Below are 26,469 nucleotides of genomic sequence, written 5' to 3'. Positions count from 1 at the left end.
TTTTTTTGTTCACATTTACCTGTTTATTAAAATTGCTGTCAATGTTCATTAAAATAAGCCCTCCCCTGAAAATAAGCCCTCTGGTGTTTTTCTGTCCAAAAAAAAATAATAAGATAGTGTCTTATTATCGGGGAAACATGGTAGTTAGTAAGTGAGGCCAGATATGAACTCAGGAAGATGAGTCTTCTGGACTTCAGGTCCAGTGCTCTATCTACTAAGCCACCTGCCCACCCTATCTACTACAAGTACAGGAACTGAATCCATTCTTTGACATAGGAAATTCCCTAATAAGGAAATTACTTCTTCCAGTTCCTGATGGCAACTTCTTAGAGAATTTCTTGGGACACTGAGATGGTAAGTGACCCTTACCAGCATTACATAGCCAGTATATATCAAGGTTAGTATTGAAATAAGGTTGTCTTATTTCCAGGGCTAGTTCTCTATATGGTTGTTAGGTTACACTCCCTCCTTATGCATGTATATAATTTCTAAATAAGTAAATACACAGACATTGGGAGAGCACACTCAACATTTCTTTACTTAACAGAGCAGCACCATCAAAAGCATTTAAAGTCTGTTCGCCTACAAGATAAACTACAAATCCTTTAAACTTGGCTGAGAAATTAAGCTTTCCACAATCTGGGTCCCTTGTAGATTTATTTCACTCTTCTCTCTTTCTGCTACTCTACCTTCCAATCTAAGTTTTCCCCTCATTTTCCACCTCTGAACATTTGTCCATGGAGGCAATGCATTGGAGTAGATAATATACAGAAAGTGAAGTCAGGAAGAATCAAAAGCAAATCCTTCCCCTGACTATAAGCAAGTTATTTAATCTTTCTAAAACTCAGGCAATTCTTTAAGACTGTTATTTAAAATGGACTATAATCTGCACGGCTACTTTGGATAGCACAGGACTTTGGATGACAGGAGTTCCCATATTTGTAACCATAGCACTGCCATGGGCATTTGTATGTAATCCTCTTGTCTTAACAAGGACTCAAGAAAGTTTAGGGAATGCCCCAAGTCCAGTGCAATGAAACATGGTGCTCACAAGACGGTAAAACAAGGGGAGACACACACACACACAAAGGTGGTCAAGGAGAATGATGGAAACAGGTATACTGGGCACCCTGCTGGAGCTCTAGATCAAATGGGGCACCCCCTCTTCAAAACCATTAAAACCTAGTGGGTTCTTGTCTTGATCTCAGAGGCCATAGGGAGTAAGGAGCCTGGGCCTGGAGAAGAGCATTAATTCATGCTACTTGGGGAAGAAAAGGTTCCTAGAGAACCGGAGGTTAGTTGATATTCAGATTTCTAGGGGGATTTTACTAATCTTACTCTCACTCTTGTTCAGTTTCCCTGTCAGGAGTTTTTGAGCTTCCCTTAGGCTTCTACATTTAGTGAGTGACTAACTATATTTCTCCATACCTGGAATGCATCTGCCTGTTGCTACCCCCTTCCTTCAAGGCTCGGTTGAGACACCACCACATTGTCTTACTTTTCCCTGATCTCTGCAGTTTTCCTGGAGCCCTCCCTTGCCTGGGTCACTCTCTACTTTTTACCTTGTCTTTTTATGCAAAAGTACGCCCCCTATTAAAGCTCCTTGAGGGCCTGGACAGTGTCATTTTTATCATTGCATTTCAGGGACACAGCACTGAGCTTTGCAAATATGAAGCACTTAATAAATGTTTGTTGACATGAATGGAAAATTTTCAGCAGTATTCTAAAGGCCTATAGGCCCTTTCAGTTCAATTTCATCCAAGCTCTAGGACCGAAGAATCCCCCTGGAGAAGTTAAAATGGAGACTTAGGGCCCCTCTCATTGCATTCTGTAGTCTATTGGGTAAGACGTTCTTTCCCTTTTTTATGACTCTAGGGCCCACTAGATCCCTACCTGACTTTTTTACCCCTCAGATCCCTGAGGCACAAGATGCCTCACCATTGCCTTCCACCTGCCTGGGATCAACAATCCATCTTTGTCTGCTTTGCAGCCCAATGGAGGCAAACAGGAACTCAATCTGGCCCCAGCCAGAACTCCATGAGCTCCAGATCCCTCTAACTGCCCCTTACTCAGGCCTTGCATTCCTCCAGCTCATAATACTGGACCATGAACAGAAAACTGCACAGGATTATCAAGTATTTTTAATTCATTAATTTTGATACATTTTATGTGCACAGTCACTGTGTGCTTCCCCATGAGCTGGATGAGTAGGCCCCAATATTACATCCAGTCTTGTTAATGCCAGCAAAGCCTTTTTTACTGCATGGTGCTGCAGCCTGTCTGTAGTTTTTATTTCATTAATTTTCATCCTGATAATTGGAAGCAGCTTCCCGCCCTGCTTTTCTAAGGTTTAATGAGCGACATAACTTGGTATGTCCCACTGGGGCAGGCTTAAGGTTGCTTTTCACTCAGGGAACTCTGACACCTTGCCTCCCCCACCCCAGTAAGCCCCACATGCTTTCTTGCCCAGTAGCTTCTCTCTCTCTCTCTCTCTCTGAGCCCCTCTTTGCTCTTTTGGAGTTTGCTCCATGTGTTAATTTATTCAAATACCAAGAAAGATCTACAGGCCTGGGGCACCTTTCAAGAGTAGACAGCCTATTGAATAAAATACTTTTTTTGTAGCGACAAAAAAAAAAAAGAGAGAGTAGACAGCAAAGGTAGATCCAAAAACATTATTTTAATGCTTTATAGATCTGTAGTTTTGTTAGGGGGGATGGGGACCATTATGTAAACCTTCACTCTTACAGTGGAAATACCACTGGCTTGACAGTCTGAGAATTCAGTATTTTTCAGTTGTGCCTGATTCTTCATGACTACATTTGGTTGGTTGCTTGTGAGAGTGTGTGTGTGTGCGTGTGTGTTTTGGCAATGATACTGAAGCGGTTTTCAGTTTCCTTCTCTGGCTCATTTTATAGATGAGGAACTAAGGTCAACAGGGTTAAGAGACTTGCCCAGGTTCACACAGTTAGTAAATGTCTGAGATTAGATTTGAACTCAGGAAAATGAGTCTTCCTGACTTCAGGCCTGGCACTCCATCCACTGTTCCACCTAGCTGCCCATAGCTTTCACCTAACTGTTGTCTAAGAACCTGGGTACAAATATTACCTCTGATGTGAACTTGGGCAAATAACTTAACCTCCTTAGATCTCAGTTTCCTAATCTGTAAAATGAAAGACTTATACTAGATGAGCTCTGAGTTCTAGTTCTACACCTGTGTCATTGACTGCCAGCCTGCACAACTCAGAAGATGGTCTTATAAACATGCCATGGTCCAAAACTTCTGACCTACCCCCAATAATCAGCCTCTCTAAACTGATTCATCCACCTCACACTTATTAAGCTATCAATATAAGCATTTAAGAAAAGAAAAATGAAACAATCTTGCTCTCAGAGAGCTTATATTCTGTTGAAGGAGTACAGTATATTCAGAATACATACAAAATAAACATGAGATAGTTGGGGGAGGGAAAACACTAGCAAATTGAAGGAAATAAGAACAATTTTATCTAGAAAGTATTCAGTTAAAAAAAAAGAAAAAAACAAATGGAGCAGGCTAGGTGGGGCAGTGACTAGAGCACCGGCCCTGGAGTCAGGAGGACCTGAGTTAAAATCTGGCCTCAGACACTTAACACTTACTAGCCATGTGACCTTGGGCAAGTCACTTAACCCCAGTTGCCCTGCCCTCCCTCCTCCAAAAAGGAAAAAAAAATTAAGGGGGAAAAAAGGAAAAAAATTACACGATAATTTTTTTTTTGTATATTTGAAAGAAAGAGCAGGTGGTGCATAGTAGACTTGCAGTTTCATGTACAACAGTCTTTTTAATTGTACCATATTATAGAAATACACGTTTTATTTCATAAATGAAAAATAAAATTTTTAAAAATGAAAGTATTTCTTAATCTGAGCCTTACAGGAAACAAGAGATGCTACGAAGCAGAGCAGGAGTATATCCCAGGCAAGAGGGAGATAGCCTGAGCAAAGGGAGCTGGAGTTGAGGAAGAGTGAGAAAGCCAGGTGACTAGACCATAGAGTGAGGAAAGAGCAGTAATGCATTATGAAGCTGAAAAGACAGATGGAAGCCAGGTTGGGAAGGACTTTAAAAGCCAAAGAAAGCAGTTTATATTGTATCCTAGAGGCAATAGGAAGCCAGACATCAGCCACAGACCCACAGTCTGTCAGTGCATTGAACTCCAACAGTGGAAGACGTTTCCAGAGCTTCTCCTCCACTGACAGTGCCCTTGAGAGCCCAAGGTCACCTGAAAAGACACCATGAAAAGGCGTCAGATGAAGCATGCAGTGGTGCATGTATCTGAAGACCTACCTGATCAAGAGAATCCTTGATGCAGCACTCTTTCCCGCTGTGTAAAGGGCTGTGAAATACTGAGTTCTCCAGCAAATGCTGCTTTCATGATTTCCCTTCCTCATGCCAGCACTTTCCCATGCATTCTCTGTTCCTTTTTGGTGTGCAGATAATTATTCCAACCATTCACATTTACATATTGGTTAAAGGCTTACAAAGGGCTATCTTCAAAATAATCCAATGAGGAAGGTGAAATGTACATATGATTGCTCATTTTACAGATAAAGAAACATTTAAACTGCAGGCCTGACCATGCTATTCCCCTGCTCAAGAAACTGCAGTGGATCCCTATTACCTCTAGAATCAAATACAAAGGTATTTAAAGCCTTTCACTACCTAGCTGCCACCTACCTTTGCAGGACGATTATACATTATTGATTCTACAATCTAAGCAACAGGCCTTCTCACTGTTCTTCACATGTCCTGTATCTGTAAAGAAGTCCCTCTTCTCCTCCATCTCTTAGAATACATAGTTTCCTTCAACGTTTAGTTCAAGCATCATCTTTTACATGACATAATTCCTGATTTCCTCTTCCCTCCTATTAGGCCCCTCCCTGTCCCATATTATCTTATAGTGTATATATGTGCATGTGTATATAGACACTATCTTATAGTATATGTATATATACATACATGTGTATATGCATATATACATATATGTATACATATATGTGTCTTCCCTAATAGAATGTAAGCTTTTTGAGGTCAGCAATTATATTCTGATTATATATTTTGAATTAATTTCAGCATGAAGTTAACAATCAACAAGTACAATGTTTCGATATACAAATAACAAGAAATAAGTTATATAAGAAACTCTAAACTTCCGTAGAATAGTTTGGTTTTTTAAGATGCACATATATAAGCATAACATTTAGCAAGGTAATAACAAAACTATGCTCTTTGTGTTCCTTTAGGCACTTTTTTACTAATTTCTATACAAATTTTTAGAAACATTATATTTATGTTTTCTCATGTATGGGTCTACCTAATGAGCTAACATTTCACTACCACCCCTTCTACTCATCCACCACCCCAAGTAGAAGTTCTCTCTTGTAACAAACATAGTCGAGAGAAAACAAACCAGCGTGTTATCCATGTCTGTGAATGTGCGTCTCTCAGATAAAGAAACGAACAAATCAGGGGGAAAGTCAGCAGGGTCCCAGTGACATCATCCCAATATTCAGTCACCATCCCACACTGCGTATTGCAGAAAAGCTCAAATTGATACTTATCTCTTTTCCTGGACCCTGCAATGGGAATGCAGATTTGGAAGATCTTCCCTGCCCTTAGGCTAAGGTGCACCTGGAGCCTGGGGTGGGAGGCTTGTTTTTCAGTAGATACTTCTTGATTGGCCAGTGGGTCAATAAGGTTGTTACATTCTCTGAGCCAGGAGATGGCTATATAAGCCCTGATGTGAGGCTTTGTTTTGGGGGCTCACTTTGAGAAGTGTTCTGTGATTTGGTATGGATTCTGGGAAGCCGTTGTCCAACCCCCCCCCTCCCCCCCCGGCTTTGAAAAACCCAGATGTTGACTGCGTATGGATGTAATGGTTGGACAGTTTGGAAAGCTGTCTACTTGATCTGTTTCTGTCTTGATAATTCTGCCTGTGTGCTTTGAAGTTCGGGGTGCTGACCCTTTTCCCCTGAACAAGGTAAACGATATATGTCTGACTGATTAAAGTAAGCTTGTTAACCCATTTTGAGTTGCTTTCCTTTATCAAAGCAGATCCAAGAACCTGTATGGGCGGCAAACCCTGAGGACGCTTGGGGTGCTTGCTGCTACAGACCCTGGACAAGTCTTTGAGCTCTGTTTCCTCATCATTAAAGAGAAGTTAAGGATGTCTGTCTCTAGCCATCTGCAAGCACATGTAGTAGTATATTGGAATGACCCATGTTAAAAGTTCAGATAGTCTTAAGTCATCCTATACAGATCCAAAGTATGGGCAATTTGTCTTCCAAGCCCAGGCAACTACCATAGTCACTAACACGTAGTAGGTTCTTAATAAAGGCTTAATTGACTAGGGCTACACAGCTCAGAAGTGACAAAGACAGGACTCAACACATCTTCTAAGACTAGTGCTGTACTAAGTCAGGTTCACCTCTACCTTGTGATCTTCCCTTCTCCCCCAGTCACTTCTTGCATAGGGCTTGACTAGATTACAACTCAATGGCATGTCTTCCTCCCTCCCCCTTCATAACCACACACTACAAAGCCTGAAAGGACAAGAGATGCTTTATTAGGATGATTCATTCATTCACTGAACAAGCCTTTATTCAATGCCTACATCAGGTGTGGGGAACCTGCAGCCTCAAGGTCACATGTGGCCCTCTAGGTCTTCAAGGGTAGCTGTTTGATTAAATCCAAACTTCACAGAACAAATCCCTTAGGGGATTCTCTGGCATACACTATACCAGATATTTTACTAGGCTCTCACAGCTGTGTGGCACTGGGCCTGCAATCAGGAAGACTCATCTTCCTGAGTTCAAATCTGGCCTCAGATGCTTACTAGCTGTATGACCCTGGGTAAGTCCCTTACCCCTGTTTGCATCAATTTCCTCAAATGTAAAGAGAGCTGGAAAAGGAAATGGCAAACCACTCCAGTGTCTTTGCCAAGAAAACCCCAAATAAGATCACGAAGAGTTGGACATGAGTGAACAATAACAACTTGTAGTATAGAGCTGGACGTGACTGAAATGACCAAAAAACAACAAACTAGAACAGCAAGTAAAAAAGAAAACGGTCCCTTTCCTCAAAGTAGTGTACAAAGAGAATTTTAGCCAAATTTCAAACACTTCAGAAAGGGAACAGAAATATTACCACCTTTCTATTGTAGAAGTCACAAACACTCCATCTTCAGTACGAATCATGATGGCCTCTACTGTTGGGGCCTGTAGCCCCTCTTTGGGTCTCAGGCAGCCTCTCTGAGTTCAGGTCTGATGTAACAGGATACAGAGCAATCAACAATATGTGCTGATCTCATCTGTGGTCAGGGCATCCTAACCTCTAGGAAGTGCCAAGGCGCCCAGATTGTGTTCTGTCATGCAATTTACCCTGTTACCTTGAGACTAATCTCTGGGACTAAGGGTAAGTATGCAGGAGTACACAAGCTGTTCTGGACACAGTCTCCCTGTTCTCTGATTGTCACCCCCACACATACACACCTTCCCTCAGGAGCTGTGCACAAGATCTGCAAGTGCACTTTGGGGATTTAAGAGCTGAAGCATGAGGGGGCTGGAGAGAATGGAGGGAGAGATGTAACAACATGCCTGTCCTACCAATAAAGCTGTGCCTCTTTCCATTTCCACTGGCTCTATTTCTCCTTTATGTGAACACGCAGGACGTAGCCAGCATGTGCACTGAAGACCTGGGAAAGGTAAGACTCAGCTAGAAATCCTAAGGATCGTTTCACTCTACTAATGCCAGGTAACAGTGGCCATGAAAAATAGTCATTGACTTCCCCTATAAGATATGGCTGGCACTCAGAGGGGCAGACAACAGATGTAGATTTAACATTTGTCCCACTTAGGAGAGAAGTTTCTTTTTGTTGTTGATCACTTGTTTCAGTCATGTCTAAGGCAAACAGGGGTTAAGTGACTTACGGGGGGTCACACAGCCAGTAAGTATCTGAAGCCAGATTTGAACTTAGCAAGATGAGCCTTCCTGACTCCAGGCCTGGTGTGCTATCCATTGTGCCACCTAGCCTCCTCAGGTCTTCTAGAAGGTCATTGGTTTAGCATACTTCTGTACAGGATCCTGATCCCAGCTAACTCTTTCTACCTTACTCTCAGGAAAATTTCACATAATTTAAGATCATACTCATAGACTTAAGGGTAGAAGAGACTTTAAAGGTCATCGAGACCAACCTACTTATTTTGCAGATGAAGCAACCAAGGCACAGAAAGCTTAATTTGACCATGGTCACACAGCTAAATGTTAGAGGTAGGACTTGAACCCTTGATGTTCTAAGATTTCCTGACTTCAAATCCAAGACTCTGTCCATTCTACTAGTTGCCTCTATAGCCATCTAGTTAACTTCATATACCAAAGAAGTCTCCATTGTAGTATGAGCAACATTTGCTAGTGAAGCTTTTGTCTAAAATGCTCCATGAAGGGCAGCCACTATTTTCCAAGGCAACTTACTTCAGGAAAGCTCTAATTGCTAAAAAGTTTTTCCTGGCATTAAACCTAAGTTTGCCTCTTTGCACCTACCACCCATTTCCCTAGGTTCTGCCCCATGGGATCAATCAGAGCAAATCAAGTCCTTCTTCCACATTACAGTCCTAAATACATCCATCTCACTCCATTCTGCTCTTATTCTGCTTCCAAGTCAGACTGAATAATAATCTGGTACAAAATTATTTTATAAATAAAAATATTTTATCTTTTGTGCCTCCCTCATCCCTTCTCTAATCTAATTCTCTAGGACTCGGAGCCATTTCAGCTCCCCTAGAAAAAAGCAGAGAAACTTTTCTTTATCCACTCTAGAACCAAAGAAACACAGATCCTCAGAACTGGAAGGTATTTCAGGCACATCTGGACCAACTGCTATCAGAATAGGAATCTTCTACATCAGTTCTGTCAAACTCAATTTGAAACAGGTCCTTACACATGGCATGTTGATTTAATTTACATCGTCTATGTTGTATTTTTTATTTATTTTGTTAAACAATTTCCCAATTACATTTTAATCTCAGAGTTAATCTGGGAGTTTTGCTTCTGCTTATGGCCAATGAGGAGTGAGTTTGACACCTCTGCTCTACATCATCCCCACTAAGAACTAATATGTTCTCTGCTTAAAGACTTACAGTGACAGAGAACTCAACTCATTGCCATTTAACCTGCTCTAGTCATTTGACAGACACAGATACGGACACAGACGCAGACACAGGCATAGACACATACACAGAAACAAACACAGACACAGACATAGAAATAGACATAGGCATAGCTGAATTTCCTCATGCAGGGAATTCCTTATGCCAGTGAAACTACAAATCCAATTTGTAGGCTATCGAAATGGATATAGATGTAGAAAGAAATAAAAAAAAGATTCATTGTAGACATATACAGAGATTTCAACATAGTTACACATTACAGACATCCCATTTCCAGAGGAATGCAATGGTGGACAACCTATTCAATTCATGTGTTCCTCAGGAAGGAGGGCAAATGTGAATAACCCCTGAAAGCATGTGAAGTGACCATAGAGTCACAGGATCCTAAGAGTTAGATTAGTAAGAATTCTTTGAAATAATCTCTTGCAACCCTCTTATTTTACAGATGAGGAGACTGAGATCTAGAGGGAAGAACTGACTTGTCCTTGGAACAGCTATCAAGTAGTAAAGCCAAGATATGAACACAAGTCTTCCAGCTATAACTTGTCTCTTCCCTAACTGCTACTAATAGTGTTGAAGAGTAAGCTAATTTTTTTAGCCAGGGTAAGACTTCTGAGGTCCCTTTCAGGTCTAGAATTCTACAGTTCTTACACCAGGACCCAAATTCAACCAAGGCCAGGTTAAAAATCATGTTGGAAGCATCTCTGTTCCAAAAAAAATTTTCTTTCAGGAATTTGGCAGGTTGATTCATACCCTCAATGATACCAATATGATTACTATGGATGGAAGACTATATATTTCCATTTTTCTGATAATGATTTATCACCTTTCAAAGAAGCATGGGTTGAATGGTCCCAGGGAAGCGGAAGGTGCCTCCAGTGTTCTTCTCAGATCAATGATTTCCAATTCCTCTGGATTTCTCAAAAATTCATTCAATAAAATATATAATGATACACCTACCTCAAAAGGTTGTTGTGAACATCAAAGGAAATCAAGGAAATCAAATATATAAGGCACTTCACAAACTTGTGAAGAGTCAGATAGATACCAGCTATTTTTAATTATTTCTGCTCTACCTCCCTCCTAAAGATGTTATTAGGATCAAATGAAAGAATGCATATGAAGGAATTTTGTAAACAGCAAGCTCTACATGAATCCTAGATACTATTATTGTTATCTCCACTTCCTCTCCATTTTTTTCCTCTCCACTTCAAAAAGAAAATGAATAAACCACTGGCTACAAGAGAAAGAGCTGGGACGGATGACCCTACTTGCTTCATTTTGCCCAAAGCACTTAATCACCTCCCTCAATAACCAGCCAGGTCATTCTAACCACACCCTGCGCAGGTGAAGCAGGGCTAATGTATTAGCCAAATTCTGTAGGTGAGGCAAGACATAGACAAGAAAGTGCTCCACCCCACATGGCAGGCAGGCAGTGAGTCCCAAGAGCATGATATTCCAACCACTTTATCACTCTGCTTACCCATCTACCGAGATACTGGCACAAACTGCCTGAGCCAAGCTGTCAAGAAGGTGAAACTTCAAGTGCCATAACAAGAAATGCCAGCATGGCTCCTCCCTGTCCCTAAAGTGGCATAGACGAGAAGGGAAACAACTATATGTAATATGGTGTTTAAAGGAGCAATTCAATAAATAAATGCTGCTGGCCAGGGAGCACATAGTAATCAGGGGAGGAAGGCTTCCTGGGGGAGGCAGAATTTCAGTTGTGCCTTAAGGGATGGAAAGGATTTAAATCCTCTTTTGGGAAAAGGTGTACAGTCAAAGGGAATAAGAGTGAAGTGACCCAATATTACCTAAACTTTGAATTTTACACAAAGCAAAATACTTGGCACATAATGAATGTTTCCTGAATTTGAAGTGGAAAATGGAGAAGAAGCATAAAAGGAACCTATTTGGGGGACGGTAAGAGGACAGGTCTGACTAAACCAGAGCATTTGCATTGGAGAGTACTGCAAAATAAGTTCAAATAAGCAGAGTGCAGCAGGACTGTGGGTCTTAAAAAACCAAGCTGTGGAGTTTGAGCTTGAAGGGGAAAGAATAATGGAGCTATTTGCTAGAAAGAGGTTTAAAATCACGCTATCTCCTAACCCAGAGACCTACTCCTAAGGGACATGCCACAAAGAAGTCAATGACAAAAAGAAAGACCTCATATACACCAAAATATTTAGAGCGTTATTTTTGTGGTTGCAAAGAATTGAAAATAAAGTGGATGCTCATTGAATGGGGTTTGGTGAAACACATTGTGGTACATGTATACAGTAGAATTCAGAGAAGCATGGGAAGACTTGTATGAACTGATATGGATTAAAGAAAGCAGAAAAAACAATATAAACAATGACTGTAACAATGTGAATGGGAAGAACAAAGAAATGAACCTTTTCACTGTGATTATCATGACTAAGCTTAGGATGAGAGATTAGTTGACAAAATGAATCTCCTTAGTCGATTCTTTGCAAAAGTAGGGATCTACGGGTGTGGAATATTGGATTTACTACCAGAAACAATATACAATACATATATAATGCAAAAAAAAATACATATATACCTATATATAGGTATATACACCTATATATGCATACACATATAATACATACATTTATGTATACACATATATACATGCATACACATACACACGCACATACACATACATATAAAATCTCTGCTGGTTTGGCTGAGCACCTTTTTTTTCCTTTTGTTGTTTAAATCCTGTCACTGGGTAAACTCAGAACTGCGGTTTCTGAAGCTGCTGCTTTCTTGTTTTATATTCTATCACTGTCAGGACCCTGTCACCCTGCCTTCCAACTGCTTCTTAGAATGGCTGCTAACCAGCTTGGCTGGTAGGACTCTGGATGGTTCTCCGTTACTGTTCATCACTAGTGCAATTGTGAGGTGGAATGAAGGGCAGGTCCTGGTGCAGAGAGAGGCTTCTTGGGCCACCATTCCTTCCCTCCCCTCCATTCCTCCCTCTCTCCCCATAATTTCTCCCTCTTTTCCTATCATTCCTCTCACTCTTCAGATGTTTACCTGGCCACATCCTCTATCCCACTGGCATACTCATTCTCTCAGCAGTTCTTGGTTGGTGGACCCATCTTTGGAAACTTTATAGTCAGGACTAGCCTAAGGCACAGAATTGATGGTTCTTCAGCTGAGACAAAAACACCCCTACAACACTCCATAGCTATGCTCTGGTGTTGGTAAGAGTCAGAAGCCAGAGTAGTAAAGAGCCCAGCTAGAATCATCACAATAAGAAAAGCAAACAATAATTAATCCGTCAACAAATGTTTACTGGAGCCTTAATTGTATGGGTACCTACACCAGGCTGGGTGCTTCATGAGACACATAAGAAGATGCCTTCAAGGGGAGAAAGCTCCATTCCCCCTTTCTATGGCTTGAAGAAAGACGCTTCTCCCCTAAACCACTACCTTAAGGAGGTCCTGTGGGAAAATCATTTCTTTGCTTGAGAAAAACCATATGCCTTACATAGAATGGTGTGCTATTTCCAAACATGCTGTAGGGTTTCCCAAACTAATCTGGCCACAGGACACTTTTAAAATGCATTGTCAAAATCCATAAATGTTGGTCTGGAGCCTGGAAAATTTTTGGAGAAAAATAAAGGAAATTACACTTATTTTCATACTGGAAAAATTGCTTCATGTATTTAGTATCCATACATTATTTTGTATTTTATCTGTACCCTCAAAAAATTTACTTTCGATTTAATAGAAGAAGATAAGTATTACCCATATTGAAATTTCCTTATGGAAATCTATTAATCTTACATGGAATACTGAGAGTCAACGTGACATAAAATCATGGATTTAGAGCTGGAAAGAACCATCAAAATCAAACCCCCTCATTTTACAGATGAGGAAAATAAAGGCCCATGGACTTGAAATGCCTTGCCTGGAGTCATACAACTATTAATGACTGAGACAAGGATTTGAACCCAGGTTTTCCTAATGGATCTGGAGTCAAAAATCCTTGGTTCCAATTCTGATTCTGTCACTTTCTACACGTGTGACCACAGGAAAGCACATGGATAGATATGGATAGAGCATGGTCTGGATACTCTATAAGTAGATCATGTAGTTCAAGGTCTTTGCTTCTTGATGCATGAGTTCCTGATAACAAATTTCCTTGGTGCAGTTTGGGAAATGGTTGGTGTAGTAGAAATGGTTTTAGATCAGGAGTCAGGAGGCCTGTTCTTAAATCCCAACTCTGCCATAAACTGTCCTGGGCAAGTTCCCCTGGACTTCATGCTCATCCTCTGAAAAGTGAGGAGATTGGAGCAGGTAAATTCCAAGAAATATATTCCTATTTCTGAAAGAGTAATTATGTAAGAGAAGGTATGTGATCATGTAAGGAAGAGAAGTATACCTGACCTCTGACTAGAACAAACGATCTTCGCGACTCTGGGCAGGTCACTTAGTTTCCTATAAGAAAAGAAAAAGAAATTTACATGATAATTTCATTATATATTTAAAAGGAACAGCAAGTTGCACATAATAGACTTGCAATTTCCTATGAAATCATTTTTTATTATACTATGTTATGGAAATACTTGTTTGATTCCATAAATTTAAATGTTAAAATTTTTTTTAAAAAAGAAAGAAAAAATAAAATTTAAAAATATTTAACAAAATAATATGTAATGAAATGTTTTAAAAATGTAAAATTGGGGGTTTGGATGAGATGACCTTTGAGGTCTCATCCAATTCTAAAACTTTGATCTAATAATAAGTAAAAATAAAGTCCCTTTTAAAGGAGGCTCTGAAAGAAGGTCCTCATGCTCTCAGGTGGGATGGTGTTAAATGGTAGAACGATGTGCTAGCTCAGGCATACTTTGCAAATTATGAACCAAAATCCACATCTCTTGACAAGTCAATTCTTCCTGGTAGTGGATGCCTCTTCCAAGAAGAGCTCAGGCTCTCAAGCTAACAAGGCCACTAGGCCTGAAAATGTCTATTTCTAGGATTGTTGGTAACCGTTGGTCTGAACTCAGAGAAAACAACGGAAAATAGAAGACAGAAGAGGTCTTGGGCTCATGCCAACCAAATACACCCCCCTCTACAAGGACAGGAGTAGGGAATACTTTTTCTCATTTCTTCTTCGAGGTCAAATTTAGTCATTATAATTTGACAAACCATCGATTTCAGGGTTTTTGTTTTGTTTCGTTTCTTTCCAACTATACTTATAGCACCCTCTCTATGTGGCCTAGTGGATAGAGTGCTGGGCCTGGAGCCAGGAAGACCTGAGTTCAAATCAGGCCTTAGATGCTTATGAGTTGTGTGAGCCAGGGTAAGTCACATCCTCTATTTGCTTCAGCTCCTTCAGCTGTAAAATGGGGATGATAACAGCAACTACCTTGTTGTGAACGATCAAGCATTAATTGCAACAGCTCTTGGCGTAATACCTGGAACAGAATAGATACTCTATAAATGTTTATTTCCCTCCCCATTCCCTTCCTTCTCTCAAATCACTCTCCCATTTTGCACTAGCAGAGTGTCAACTGCTACCAGAGGGTCAACTAGAGGTAACTCTATGGATGGATGACTCCTGCTCCTCACACCATAATTCACAATTCCTGCATTTGTGTTTCCTCTTCTCAGTCAGTACTTTTCCCAACATTTTTAAAAATAAAATAATGAATTCTTATTCCCAAATCCTAAGTCTTTATACTTATCAAATGCTAGGTTATTATGCTTACTTGGTGCTATAAATTGTAGGTCTATCTTACTATTTCTTAGCCAATTCCAGATAGTTTTGGTAATTACTGCCTTATAACATAGTTTAAGATCTAGTACTGCTAAAACCTCCTTCCTTTACATTTCTTTCATTATTTCCTTTGATATTCTTCATTTTTTTGTTCTTCCAAATGAATTTTACTATTTATTTTCTATTTCAGTAAAAATAATTTTTAATAATTTAATTGAGATGGTCTTGAATTAGTTAGTTTAGGTAAAATTGTCATTTTGATTATATTAGCCCTACCTACCCATGAACAATGAATATTTTCCAGTTATTTAAATCAGATTTTATTTGTATAAAGAGGTTTTATAGAATCAATTACCTTTTAGAAAAGGTTTTCACTCAAATGGGATAGTAAGGAGAATAGTTACAAAGCATTTCTCCATGAAATCTGGGCCATAATCTCCCACTAAAATATACGGAGTGCTGGGGAAAGGGCACAAATTTAAAATACAGTGGTAATAAAAACACTTATGTAGGGAACACAGGCTGACAAGTAACAACTTTGGAATGACAGGGACTCAGGCTTATTTCTTTCTGGAAGAGTCCTCAAGAACTTCACTGTGGTGAATTTTGAAGTGTTTTGGTGGATGGACAAATCACTCTGCTCATCTGCTGCAATGGTTCCATACAGGACACAAAGCACAAGGCTCTCCCCAGGCCGATTCATCAGTTTCTGGGCTGGGGTGACCTGACAAGCGGGTTCCTCACTGGGCTTAATTGCTGCTGGGTTGGGATAGGCTAGACAGGTTACCTCACTGATGGGTCTCTGCTGCTGAACTAGGAAAGACTTGACTGCTTGGCACCTGCTAACAGAATATGCTGGCACTGTACCTTGAGGTGTTCTTGCTCAAGCTTGGCTGGGCAGATCATTTGATTCTTTGGATCCCTTTCTTTTTAGGTCCCTTTTTGCTCCAACTCTAATCCTATGAACTTTGTCACCCTCTCCACTCCTTTCCTACACTAGGACATTTCTACCTTATTTTGTTTCATAGACTTCATCCATAAAGATTTTTTCTTTGTTCTCATGTTAATCTTTAGACAAAGTAAGACTTTTAAGAACAATGACCTTGTCTCCTCCTCTGCCCTGCCCACATACAAGTGGGATTCATGATCTTCTCTATCCTTTTCCAATCTACCCATTTATTTGAGTGATTTTCATGAATGATATTCTATTCCAAGTAATATTAAATCACTTCTTGCTCTATCAGATTCTCCTTCATGGGTTTTTCTTATTTTTTTTTGGAAGGGGGAGTTCAGAGCAATTGGGGTTAAGTGACTTGCCCAAGGTCAAACAGCTGATAAGTGTTAAGTGTCTGAGACTGGATTTGATCTCAGGTCTTCCACCTAGCCACCCCCCAAAAATATTTTTAATGACATCTTAAATTTAATAATGTATTGCAAATTTGTAAGTTTTTTCATGCATTGAAATTTTGATGATACAATATTACATTGTGTAACTGTATAGTATCACATTGTAAACAAGTCATTACACACACTAAATATTGCTATACTAGAGGGACTAAATTTTAGATTTAAGCTTAATTCCTTGTTTCTATTCTTTTAAAAGGGAAAGAGTGCTTCAAACTATATGTCTCTTACTACCAAATGCCAGTTACACAAAGATCATCATCACAAATAGTGAATAGCAAATAAATAAGTTCATTTATTCAAGTCAATAGCAAACAGAAATCAGAGAGGCTCTATAGATTAGAATATGCCAGATGATATATAGAATGAATAATCTCTCCAACTTGGAGCAAGATATCTCAGTATGACCACGAATGAAAGAGGAAGAGCGAGAGAGAGGGAAGAAAAGAGGGGGGCGGTCCTTGATAATACCTAAGGGGGAAATTTCTCCAAAATCTAGAGTGATAACCTGGGAATGAGAACATCATTGAGATACCTGCACCTCTATGTGTCTGGTTCTTCCTGAAATTTTCTTTCCCTCCAAGGACCTTTCTTAAAGAGAACCTGGGATCATGTGTCCTTTCATGATGTTAGAAACCTTAAAAACCAGGATCTCAACCTCCAAACTCTTGACAGCTCTTTCCTTCATGCAAATGTGGAGAATCAAAGATTCATTCTCTACCAATGAAAAGTTTTATTCAAATGAACTTGAGGCCTGGGTTATATGTATAATCAAAATTACCCATTTTATCTTTTGTGATCAAAATTCCTTGGTTTGTCAAGAATTTTTCCTTGACTTTATCTGTGAATGAGATCGGATCTTGTTTCCTTCTAATTCTTTTTTTTTTTAAGCAATCGGGGTTTAGCAACTTGCTCAAGGTTACACGGCCAGTTATTTCTGGGTGTGGTGCTAAGTATCTGAGCCCAGATTTGATCCCCAGGTCATCCCAACACTGGAGCCGGTGCTCTTACTCGCTGAGCCACCTGGCCGCCCCTTCCTTCTAATTCTTTTATGTTGTGACCTTTAACATTCAGACTGAGTAGCCATTTTAAACTTATTTCAATATATAGTGTTTGCCAAAAGTTAATTTCTACCAAATTGTTTTATATTTTTCCTAGTAGTTCTTGTTAAGAAAAAAAAATATTTCTTCAAATAATTGATATTCTTATATCCATCACACACAGAGTTATTGAGCTCAACAGTTTCCACTTCCTTGTCTTCTCTGTTCCACTGATCTGAACCCTGGTTGCTTTTCTCAAAGAATCATCTTTGTTGACATCCCTTCTGTGTGGGCTTCTGGGGTGTGGACTTCAAATTCTGACACAACTGCAGGTCCTCAGAACCATGCTGCAGAAACTTCCAAACCTATAAAGACATCCAAACATTGGCTTGACTTCCTCCAAACAGATTTAAATGGCCTCTCTCATCTCTGAACTCACTCTGTTCCTTCCTTTGAGCCTAAACTCAACATTTGTCATTTTCCCCCCAAACACAACTTAGAGCTCTACAGCAGAAAGACATGGTTCAGATGGCCCAAGGCAGGGCTGCTGAGACAGGCAGCTTTGTAGGCAAGACATTTAGGAACTGGGAACTTCTTGCAACATCTACCTTAGTTTCATCTGGGGAGGGGGAGGGGTGCACAGCAGTGTTTTATTTTTTAAGCTTCAGCTTTAAGCATGTCCCAAATCCAGTTATTTTTAGTCCAATTGGTTTAGCCCAATTTTTCTGTGTCACGACTTGTTATCATAACAACAAGCACCTGGATGGGGCTTTGAAAAGTAATAAATAAACCTGAAACAGTGAAGGGGATTTCCAGGAAAAGCCAGCATTTTCTAACCTTTTATCCTAAATGCTACAAAGCAGATTTCTTTACACCTACAAAAAGACTAATCCAGATAAATTGTATTATAATTGCTGTCTTTCCTCTAAAGTGTTCCCTCATCCTTACCCATTCAATTTCACAGGGAGATTATTCATCACCTAGGGTGACAGTACAGTGACTTCTCATGAAGTAGGGGAAAGGAGGCTAGGTCTGAAGGATTTGGGATCTTATTGGCAGAACTGTGAGTTCTAACAGGATCTTAACAAAGCCATATGTGCCACTCAAACAGAGGAAAATTACTTTTGTCTTTTTACAGGCAAACCACAAACCAAACCGGCCAACAGGTGGGTGTGACCTGGGTGTCATAACCTCCTTGGGTAACATTTAAGTTGGTGTAATATTTAGATATTTGGAAAAAGAAGAGAGGAGAGGGGATAAAGAAATAATCCTTCTAACAATGGTCCTGCCAATCGATGTCCCAGTGAGAAGATATAACATGAATCTGGCCCTTCCCCAAGCATTGCTAAAAGCTAGAAGATAAAAAAAGAAAAGATGCAGTCAATAGTTCCAGTAGGATTGGCTATCCAGAGTCTCATGGACAAACCAAAGTGTGTTCTCTTGTCAACAAAATCCCCTGCTTCTTTAAACTCTTTGATCAATCTTCTCTCTACCTTTATGCATTAACTAAAACCCAGTTCTCCTCTGAGGACACCATGTTCCTTACAACCTCATCCATTTGAGGTCATTATTTTTTCTACTTCCCCCAATTGGTAGGGACAGGAAGAGAGGTGAGCATGTTCCTTGTTACTCATCATTCCTTTCAGACTATCCTTCTACTAATCCCTTAATAACCTTCCTTCTTGTGAGGTACATGCAATCCAATATATGCAGCTTCCCCATACTTATTGACATCTAGGCCACTCTTTCAACATTTTCAACAACTTTAGTACCTGGCTCATGGTCTTTATATTTTGCATTTGATCATCATATTTTGTGACTTAAGTTTTCATATTGATGGATCCTCTAACAAACTGACTAAGCAATTCTTCAATATTTTCCATTCTAACAACCTCAACCTTTATCCCCATTTGACCACCACATCAACTAGCATATACCTTAAACTTACCTTACATATGATCCAACAGGAAAAGCATTAGATTTGGAAAAGCAGGAGCTGGTTTCAAATCCTGGCTTTGTTGTTTACTTTATTTGAGACCTTGGGTAAATCACTTAATACTTCCAAGTTTGGTTTCCTCATCTATAAAATGAGGGGGGTGTACTAGATTACTCCTAAGATTTCTTTGGTCCCTAATTCAATGATATTAGCTATGACCTTGCTTTGCTAAGCTCAGAACTGGATTGTTTCAGCAAGTTAATTTAGTGAGTTTAAGCCCTACTCATCTCCATAGCTTCAAAATAGCAAGGTATTCACCAAAAAAAGTAAAAGAACAACAAAAATAAGATATAGCAAAATAAAGAAGTCATCATATGAAAGATCCTACAAGAATGAGTAAACAAAAAAAGATGTCATAATATAATGAAAAAATATTATTGGTTAAATAAATACAAGAAGAAATCTTCAGAAGGAGGGGATGATACTGCAATAACTATCACTGGATCCCTGGAAATTACAAGTAGCCCCAGGGAGCCTGGGAGGCTTATAAAAGAATTAAAAGAAGAGATAAGAAATGAAATTAGAGTACTTAAGATTTTTAAAAGAAGTTGGTGGTATACACTAGTACATAGAGAATTTTGGTAAAGTGGTAAGTACTCTTAAAAAGAAAATGGCAACATCTAAATGCAACAAGGTATAAGGATGTGAGAAATATTGTAATAAAATCAAAAGACAACAAAATTAAAACAATACTTGCGATATAGTCAAGCAAAAACAATTGATAAAGACAGAACTTTATGAAACAATCTGAGAATGACTGGTCTCCCAGGAAAATAAAATAAAACAAAAAATCTAACTAACAGACCAAGCTATAGTAAATCATACAAGAAATGTTGGGAAAGGACACCAAAGTATGGTTATATAGGGCCACAGGGTTCTAGAAAAGAGTAATCTAAAGTTTAATTCATCCATAAAGGTAGTCATAAAGTACCAGACTTTTAGCACTTAACAAAGAATCTTCCAGGTAGATAGGAAATTGTATATCAGAAGGAAATGGCACAAATTGCAAAAGACTGTTTGTTGACCAGAAGAAATGAAAGAAAGGACTTGGAATATGTTCTTCCAAAAAGGGAAATAAATTAGGTTTCAGTCCAACATAACATTCTGTAAATCTAAACTTAACCAATAGTGACAAAAGATGGATTTTCAGCAAGAAGCAGAAACTTGAGTTCATTCTACTAAAGAATCTAAAAGTGAAAAAGATATTCAACATGCAAGTTAACAAAACAAAAGAAACTTAAGAATGGCAAATTTCATATAAATTCCATATAGCATGAAAAGACTAAGTAGATCAATAGATGTTAATATGCAAAAAGGATGAGTCAAGCCTTTTAGAAGTCTTGCCTTATCTATGACTAATTGAAAGAATAATTTGAGATATGAGAAGACCCATGGGGGCAGCTAGGTGGCACAGTGCGTAGAGCACCAGCCCTGGAGTCAAGAGGACCTGAATTCAGATTTGACCTCAGACACTTAACACTTATTAGTCATGTGACCTTGGGCAAGTCACTTAACCCCAGTTGCCCTTTCCTCCCCCCTCCAAAAAAAAATAAGGAAAACCCACAAAGGAGAATCTGATAAAATTATTCCGCAGGAGAGAAGAAACAAGGAGGAGAAAGAAGTGATTTAATATTACTTGGAATAGAATATCATTCATGAAAATCACTCAAATAGATGGGTAGATTGGAAAAGGATAGAGAAGATCATGAATCCCACTTGTATGTGGGCTGGGCAGAGGAGGAGACAAGGTTATTGTTCTTAAAAGTCTTACTTTGTCTAAAGGTTAACATGAGAACAAAGAGAAAATCTTTATGGATGAAGTCTATGAAACAAAATAAGGTAGAAATGTCCTAGTGTAGGAAAGGAATGGAGAGGGTGACAAAGTTCATAGGATTAGAGTTGGAGCAAAAAGGGACCTTGGAGATAGTTTGGCCCAATTCCCATCTTCAAAGCCTGTTTCTTTGTTTTTGGTGATAGGGAGATTTAGGCCCAGATGATGTGGCTTGCTTAGCATTACAAAGGTGATAAATGATGAGAGTCCGAGTCTTCTAACCCCAGATCCAAGCCATATCATACTTTGTGTCTTTCATGAATGATATACCACAGATGAAGTTCTCTTAAGTGAAGAGATAAGGAAAGATTCAGGAAGCGCAGAGAATATCTACAATCAATCTACAATCTTAGCTGGGTTGGTCAAAGGAGGAAATACAGCTATTGTCTTTTATTAATTACAGCTTGCATAAGAATCATTGAAAAAGCAAAGAGACAACATTTATGGGCAAAGTCCAAGAAAAGGGGCCAAACTGAACTCCTCAGAAAGAGGTATAATGGGTGAAAGTTCATTCCTGCAAAGATGTAGGGTCATGGAGGATGGGATGGATAGGAGGGATACTAAACCATAATCTTATCTGGGTTGGGAAAAACAATGTGTACAAAGGAACAATCAGCCATAAAAGTAGAATCAAGGAATCTGAGCTTCAATTAGGCCAAAGGCAAAGGAGCGAGAGAAGGGCACTATCAGTGGAAGGAGATTTACAATTACAAATCTGGTTCAGGCCCTCATCATCTATGGCCTGGACTCTCGCATTAGCTATCTACTCTGTCTTTCTCCCTCAAGCATTTCCTTACTTCGATCCATCCTCCATTTAGTGACCAACGTGATTTTTCTAAACTTTATGTTTTCATGTCATATGCTGCTCAGTGAGTTTCAGTGGCTCCTATGACTTCCCGGATCAAATACAAGCTCGTTTGTTTGGTATTTCAAGTCCTTCTTAATGTGGCCTCTTCCTACCTTCCCAGTCTTATACTTCGCTCTCCTCTACATACTCTTGTTGTTAAATCTTTTTCAGTTGTATGCAAGTCTTCCCAGCCCTTTTTGGGGTTTTCTTGGCAAAGATACTGGAGTGGTTTGCCATTTTGTTCTCCAGTTCATTTTATAGATGAGGAAACTGAGGCAAACAGGGTTCAATGACTTGCCAAGGGTCACATAACTAGTAAGCATCTGAAGTTAGATTGAACTCAGGAAGATGAGTCTTCCAGACTCCAGACAGGGCATTGCACCACCTAGCTGACCCTACACACTCTATATACCTACAAAACTGGCCTGCTTGCAGTTCCTTGAACTCAATACTCCTATATTGCCATCAGGCATCTATATGTTTAAAATTGGCATTGTTTTGTTTTCTGTAGTGTTTCTACCTACAATATAGTTTTCTTGTTTGTCTCTCTATGCCTTTGCATTCATATACCTGGAATGGTCTACTCTTTCACTTCTAGCTCTTATGTTGTCTTTTCAAAATTTCCTTTAAGACTTAGCTTGAATCCCTATTCTAGGAGACTTTTCCTGGTTCTGATAATACCTTAATGCTAATAGCTCCCCATCCTCTCGGTGTCTTCTATCTGCTACATATTGTATCTACCTAGTCATTTACATGTTGTCTGCCCCCATAAGAATGTAAGCTCACAAAAGGTGGAGATTGTGCTTTTTCCTTTTCTTGTATCCTCAGGGTTGAGCACACTACCTTAGTAAGTACTTAATAAAAACTTGTTGACTTGACCTAGTGCTGATTATTTTTTTAAAATACTATCACAAAATTTGATATAGGCAAAATGAATAAGAGTGATAATCTTTAGTGTTAATAATACCTAGTGTGTTAATAATTTTAATAATAATAGCTAGTTAATATACTAAACCTTCCCATAAAATGGGAAGGGAATAGCAGACTGGTTGAGAATATAGAACCTCTTAACTTGCTGTATATGAAGAACCTGTCTAAAATATAAAGAACCATACAAAGCTAAAATGAGAGACTGGAATACAGTTTATTGAATGAGGAACTGAAATTATGATTCCATATAAGACAATAATAAAAGAAAAACAAATGAGGAAATTATCTTGTGGGTAAAGCCACATTCAAAAAGGAAATAATATCAATATTAAACACATAAGCACTTAATGGCATTCTGTTAAATGACATTATTAATACTAATTCATTGACTAAAAGTAAACTACAATAAGACTTTGATGATAAAATAACAATTATAGGTAATATCAATGTGCCTTTCATATCTTTGAAGTGCCCACCAGAAATTATACACTAGAGGCCCCTTAAACCTGCTAGAGGGGACCCCTACTGGGTTCCTTGGAAACCACCTAATAAGCTCCAATAGTAAAGAAATGTTTCACCTGTGTTGCTAAAACATGCCACAGATTCCCACAGATTCAGATTCTGTTTTGCTTCAGTAGAAATAATACTAAGGCTTTGTTTCAATAGGAATAATACTGAGAATGTTTTGCTTCGATAAGAATAATACTGAGAAAGCTTAGCTTCAATGGAAACAATGCTAACCCCTGAGGAACATATTTTGTTGCCAGCAATCACATTGTCTATAAAATTATGTCTAACAGAAAGTTCGGGGCTATCTTTCAGTCTGAGAGGCAGTCCCAGCTGGTTAATAAACACTCTTATCAAATTATAATTGGCCTAGCTGTCCTGTTATATCTTGGTGTCCATTACAATCTTGACAAATTTAGAAAAAGATAAAAGGAAAGAGTAATTTAGAAAAGAATCCTGGGAGATTTTGACTTAACAGACTTATGGAGATTATTGAATTGGAATATTAAAGAATATGTTTGTTTTTCAGAATCACAGGGTACCTTTCAAAATGTATTATGTGGCAGGACATGAATAAATTAACTTAAAAGAGCAAAAATATTAAACCCACCCTTTGCAGACCACAATCCAACAAAAGCTGGAATCAATTAAGGAAAGAGTAACTAAAGATATGGAACTAAATGAAGACTAAGAAACAATATCCTCAATAATGAATGGATCAGAGAGTGGAGCCAAGATGGCAGAGTAAAAGGAAGAAATACAGCAAGCTCCTGCTCACCCTCCCCCCACCAAAAAAATTCCTTCAAACAGATCTAGAAAACCAGACCAAATCCTGATCAGGAAATTCTAGAAAAAAAGTCACTGTGAGTCATTTTTTTTAGCCCAGATCTGCCTAGAGAGACACAGAGAAAGGGGTGTGTAGTCGCTGGAGATGGGATCTGGCCAGGAGGACTGAAAGAGTAGGGCAGACAAGGTGCTAGACCCATAACAGAGCACATGACCTGATGCAGGCTGCAGGAACAGGTGTTAACAAGCAGCTTTGTTGCTCACTAACCAGTTAAGGGTCACATATCCAGGGAGGACTGAGGAGGGGACCTACAGTAGGGGTGGCATTCTGAAGTGAGGCATGATCTCAGGCTCTAGGTCTTGTACTATTCAGAGAAAGTTCAGAAGCAAGCATTTACTGTGTGGCTCAGACCCAGGCACACGCTGGAGCCAACTAGTATCAGGTCATAAGAGTCAATTGTCAAATTTTCAATGTGAACATTTATACCTCAGAAATCAGAAAGTGATACTTTTTTCTAGCTTTATAAAGTAATCCTTTGGTAATTTGATTGGTATGACACTGAATAAGATGAGCAAACTTAAAAAGAATCCCATCATGAAAAGCTCTTATGGTGGCAAGGATACTCAAGGCACAATCCCAAAAGAAGAGAATGACTCCAAAATTTCTATAAACAAAACTTCAAATAAAAACCCAGCCTGGGCACAGAATCAACTAGAATATCTGGAAGAGATGAAGCAAAAGTTTTAAAATGTTTTTATAAATGAAATGAAAACACTTGAGGAAAAAAATTGGAAAAGAAAAGAATTGGAAAGAGAATTAACAGCTTGCTTGGCACAAGACACAACACAAAATCTTGCCCAAGAAACAAACTCTATGAAAATTAAATTGGACAAAACAGAAGTCAATGACTCTATGAAACAACAAAAATATTAAAATTAAATTCAGAAAAATAAAAAATAGAATATCTAAATTATCTCATAGCACAAAAAAGTGACCTGAAATCAGAGCAAAGAGAAATAATTTGAGAAACATTGGACTACCTGAATGCCATGACCAGAACAAGATTTAGATATCCTCTTTCAAAAATCTTAAAAAACAAAAAACCTGTGAATATGCCTTAGGAACAAAGGACAACTTAGAAATATAAAGACTCTCAGGACACCTGAAAGAAACCACAAAATGAAAACTCAGAAATATTTTAGTCCAAATTCAGAGCTTTTAGGTTAAAGAAAAAGTATCACAAGGAGATAGAGTCATTGGGGAAAGGAAGGGAATAAGCATTTTTATAGGACCTAATATGTGCCAGTAACTGTACTAAGCACTTTTTCCAAAATTATCTCATTTAATCTTCACAGCTTTGCAAGGTAGATGCTATTATTATGAACATTTTGCAGTTGAGAAAACTAAGGCAAATAGAGGTCAAATGACTTTTCCAGGATCATACAACTAATAAGTGTCTGATGCTAGATTTGAACCACTAGATGCCTCATATATCAAGAACATATGTCATCTAGCAGTCACTAAAATAAAGGCACTGGGGAGCTTATTATACGCTATTCCAGCAAGGAAAGAACATGGGCTAATAACTAAGAATGACTAAATACAGGGCAAAATAATGGGTCTTTGTTGAAACAGAGGACTTCCAGGCATTACTGATGAAAGGAATAGAGCTATTTTGGGAAGCATTGGCCCAGCATACAGAAGCAGGCCAGGAAGCAATGGCACAGCGAACAGAGGCAGGCCGGGAGGAGGCCTGATCAACGAGGGGGGCAAGCCATCCCACCAACCACAAGGGCCACTACCAGGCCTATCACCAAAGGGCTGGGACTGGAAAGAGCAAGGTAAGAACCAAATGTAGGGCCCCTGTTCACAACAGCAAATACTCCTGGGATTACCATTCCATAGCCCAGAAACTAAAAAAAAAAACCCTATCAGGACCTCCAAGGACCAGGATGGCAGAGTGAACTCTGGCTGCTCTAACCCCCTCCTCTGACCCTGAAAACATAGTAATTATTGCCCCAGGGCAAAACTCTCAACAGTAAAGGCTTGGGAACCCTAGAGGAAGGGCGTGGCTAGGGCCTTGCCTCAAAATGGGTAGAAAGCAGACTACAAAGACTCTGGAGTCTTACTATGCTCAGAGGGAGGAACCAAACTCAGAGGGAGACAAGGTGGACTCCACACCCACACCTGAAA

At 39.1% G+C, this 26,469-nt stretch overlaps 1 long non-coding RNA gene across 1 annotated transcript in view; it reads right to left on the bottom strand.

Annotated features, from left to right (window-relative positions):
- Positions 1 to 13,599: 13,599 nt before the first annotated feature.
- The window catches only part of LOC138163993 (uncharacterized), a 62,631-nt gene continuing 49,761 nt past the window's right edge, over positions 13,600 to 26,469 (bottom strand). The window contains exon 3 of the long non-coding RNA XR_011168971.1: positions 13,600 to 13,652. This is a non-coding gene — a long non-coding RNA (uncharacterized lncRNA). The remainder of the gene's footprint in view (positions 13,653 to 26,469) is intronic.

The sequence above is a fragment of the Petaurus breviceps genome, unplaced genomic scaffold (genome assembly GCF_028583685.1).
Source record: "Petaurus breviceps papuanus isolate PSGF00001 unplaced genomic scaffold, PetGlider_PUasm1.0 189, whole genome shotgun sequence".
Classification (NCBI taxonomy): domain Eukaryota; kingdom Metazoa; phylum Chordata; class Mammalia; order Diprotodontia; family Petauridae; genus Petaurus; species Petaurus breviceps.
The sequence above is the reverse complement of the archived record's forward strand: the minus strand, read 5'-3'. Positions and strand labels throughout refer to the sequence as shown.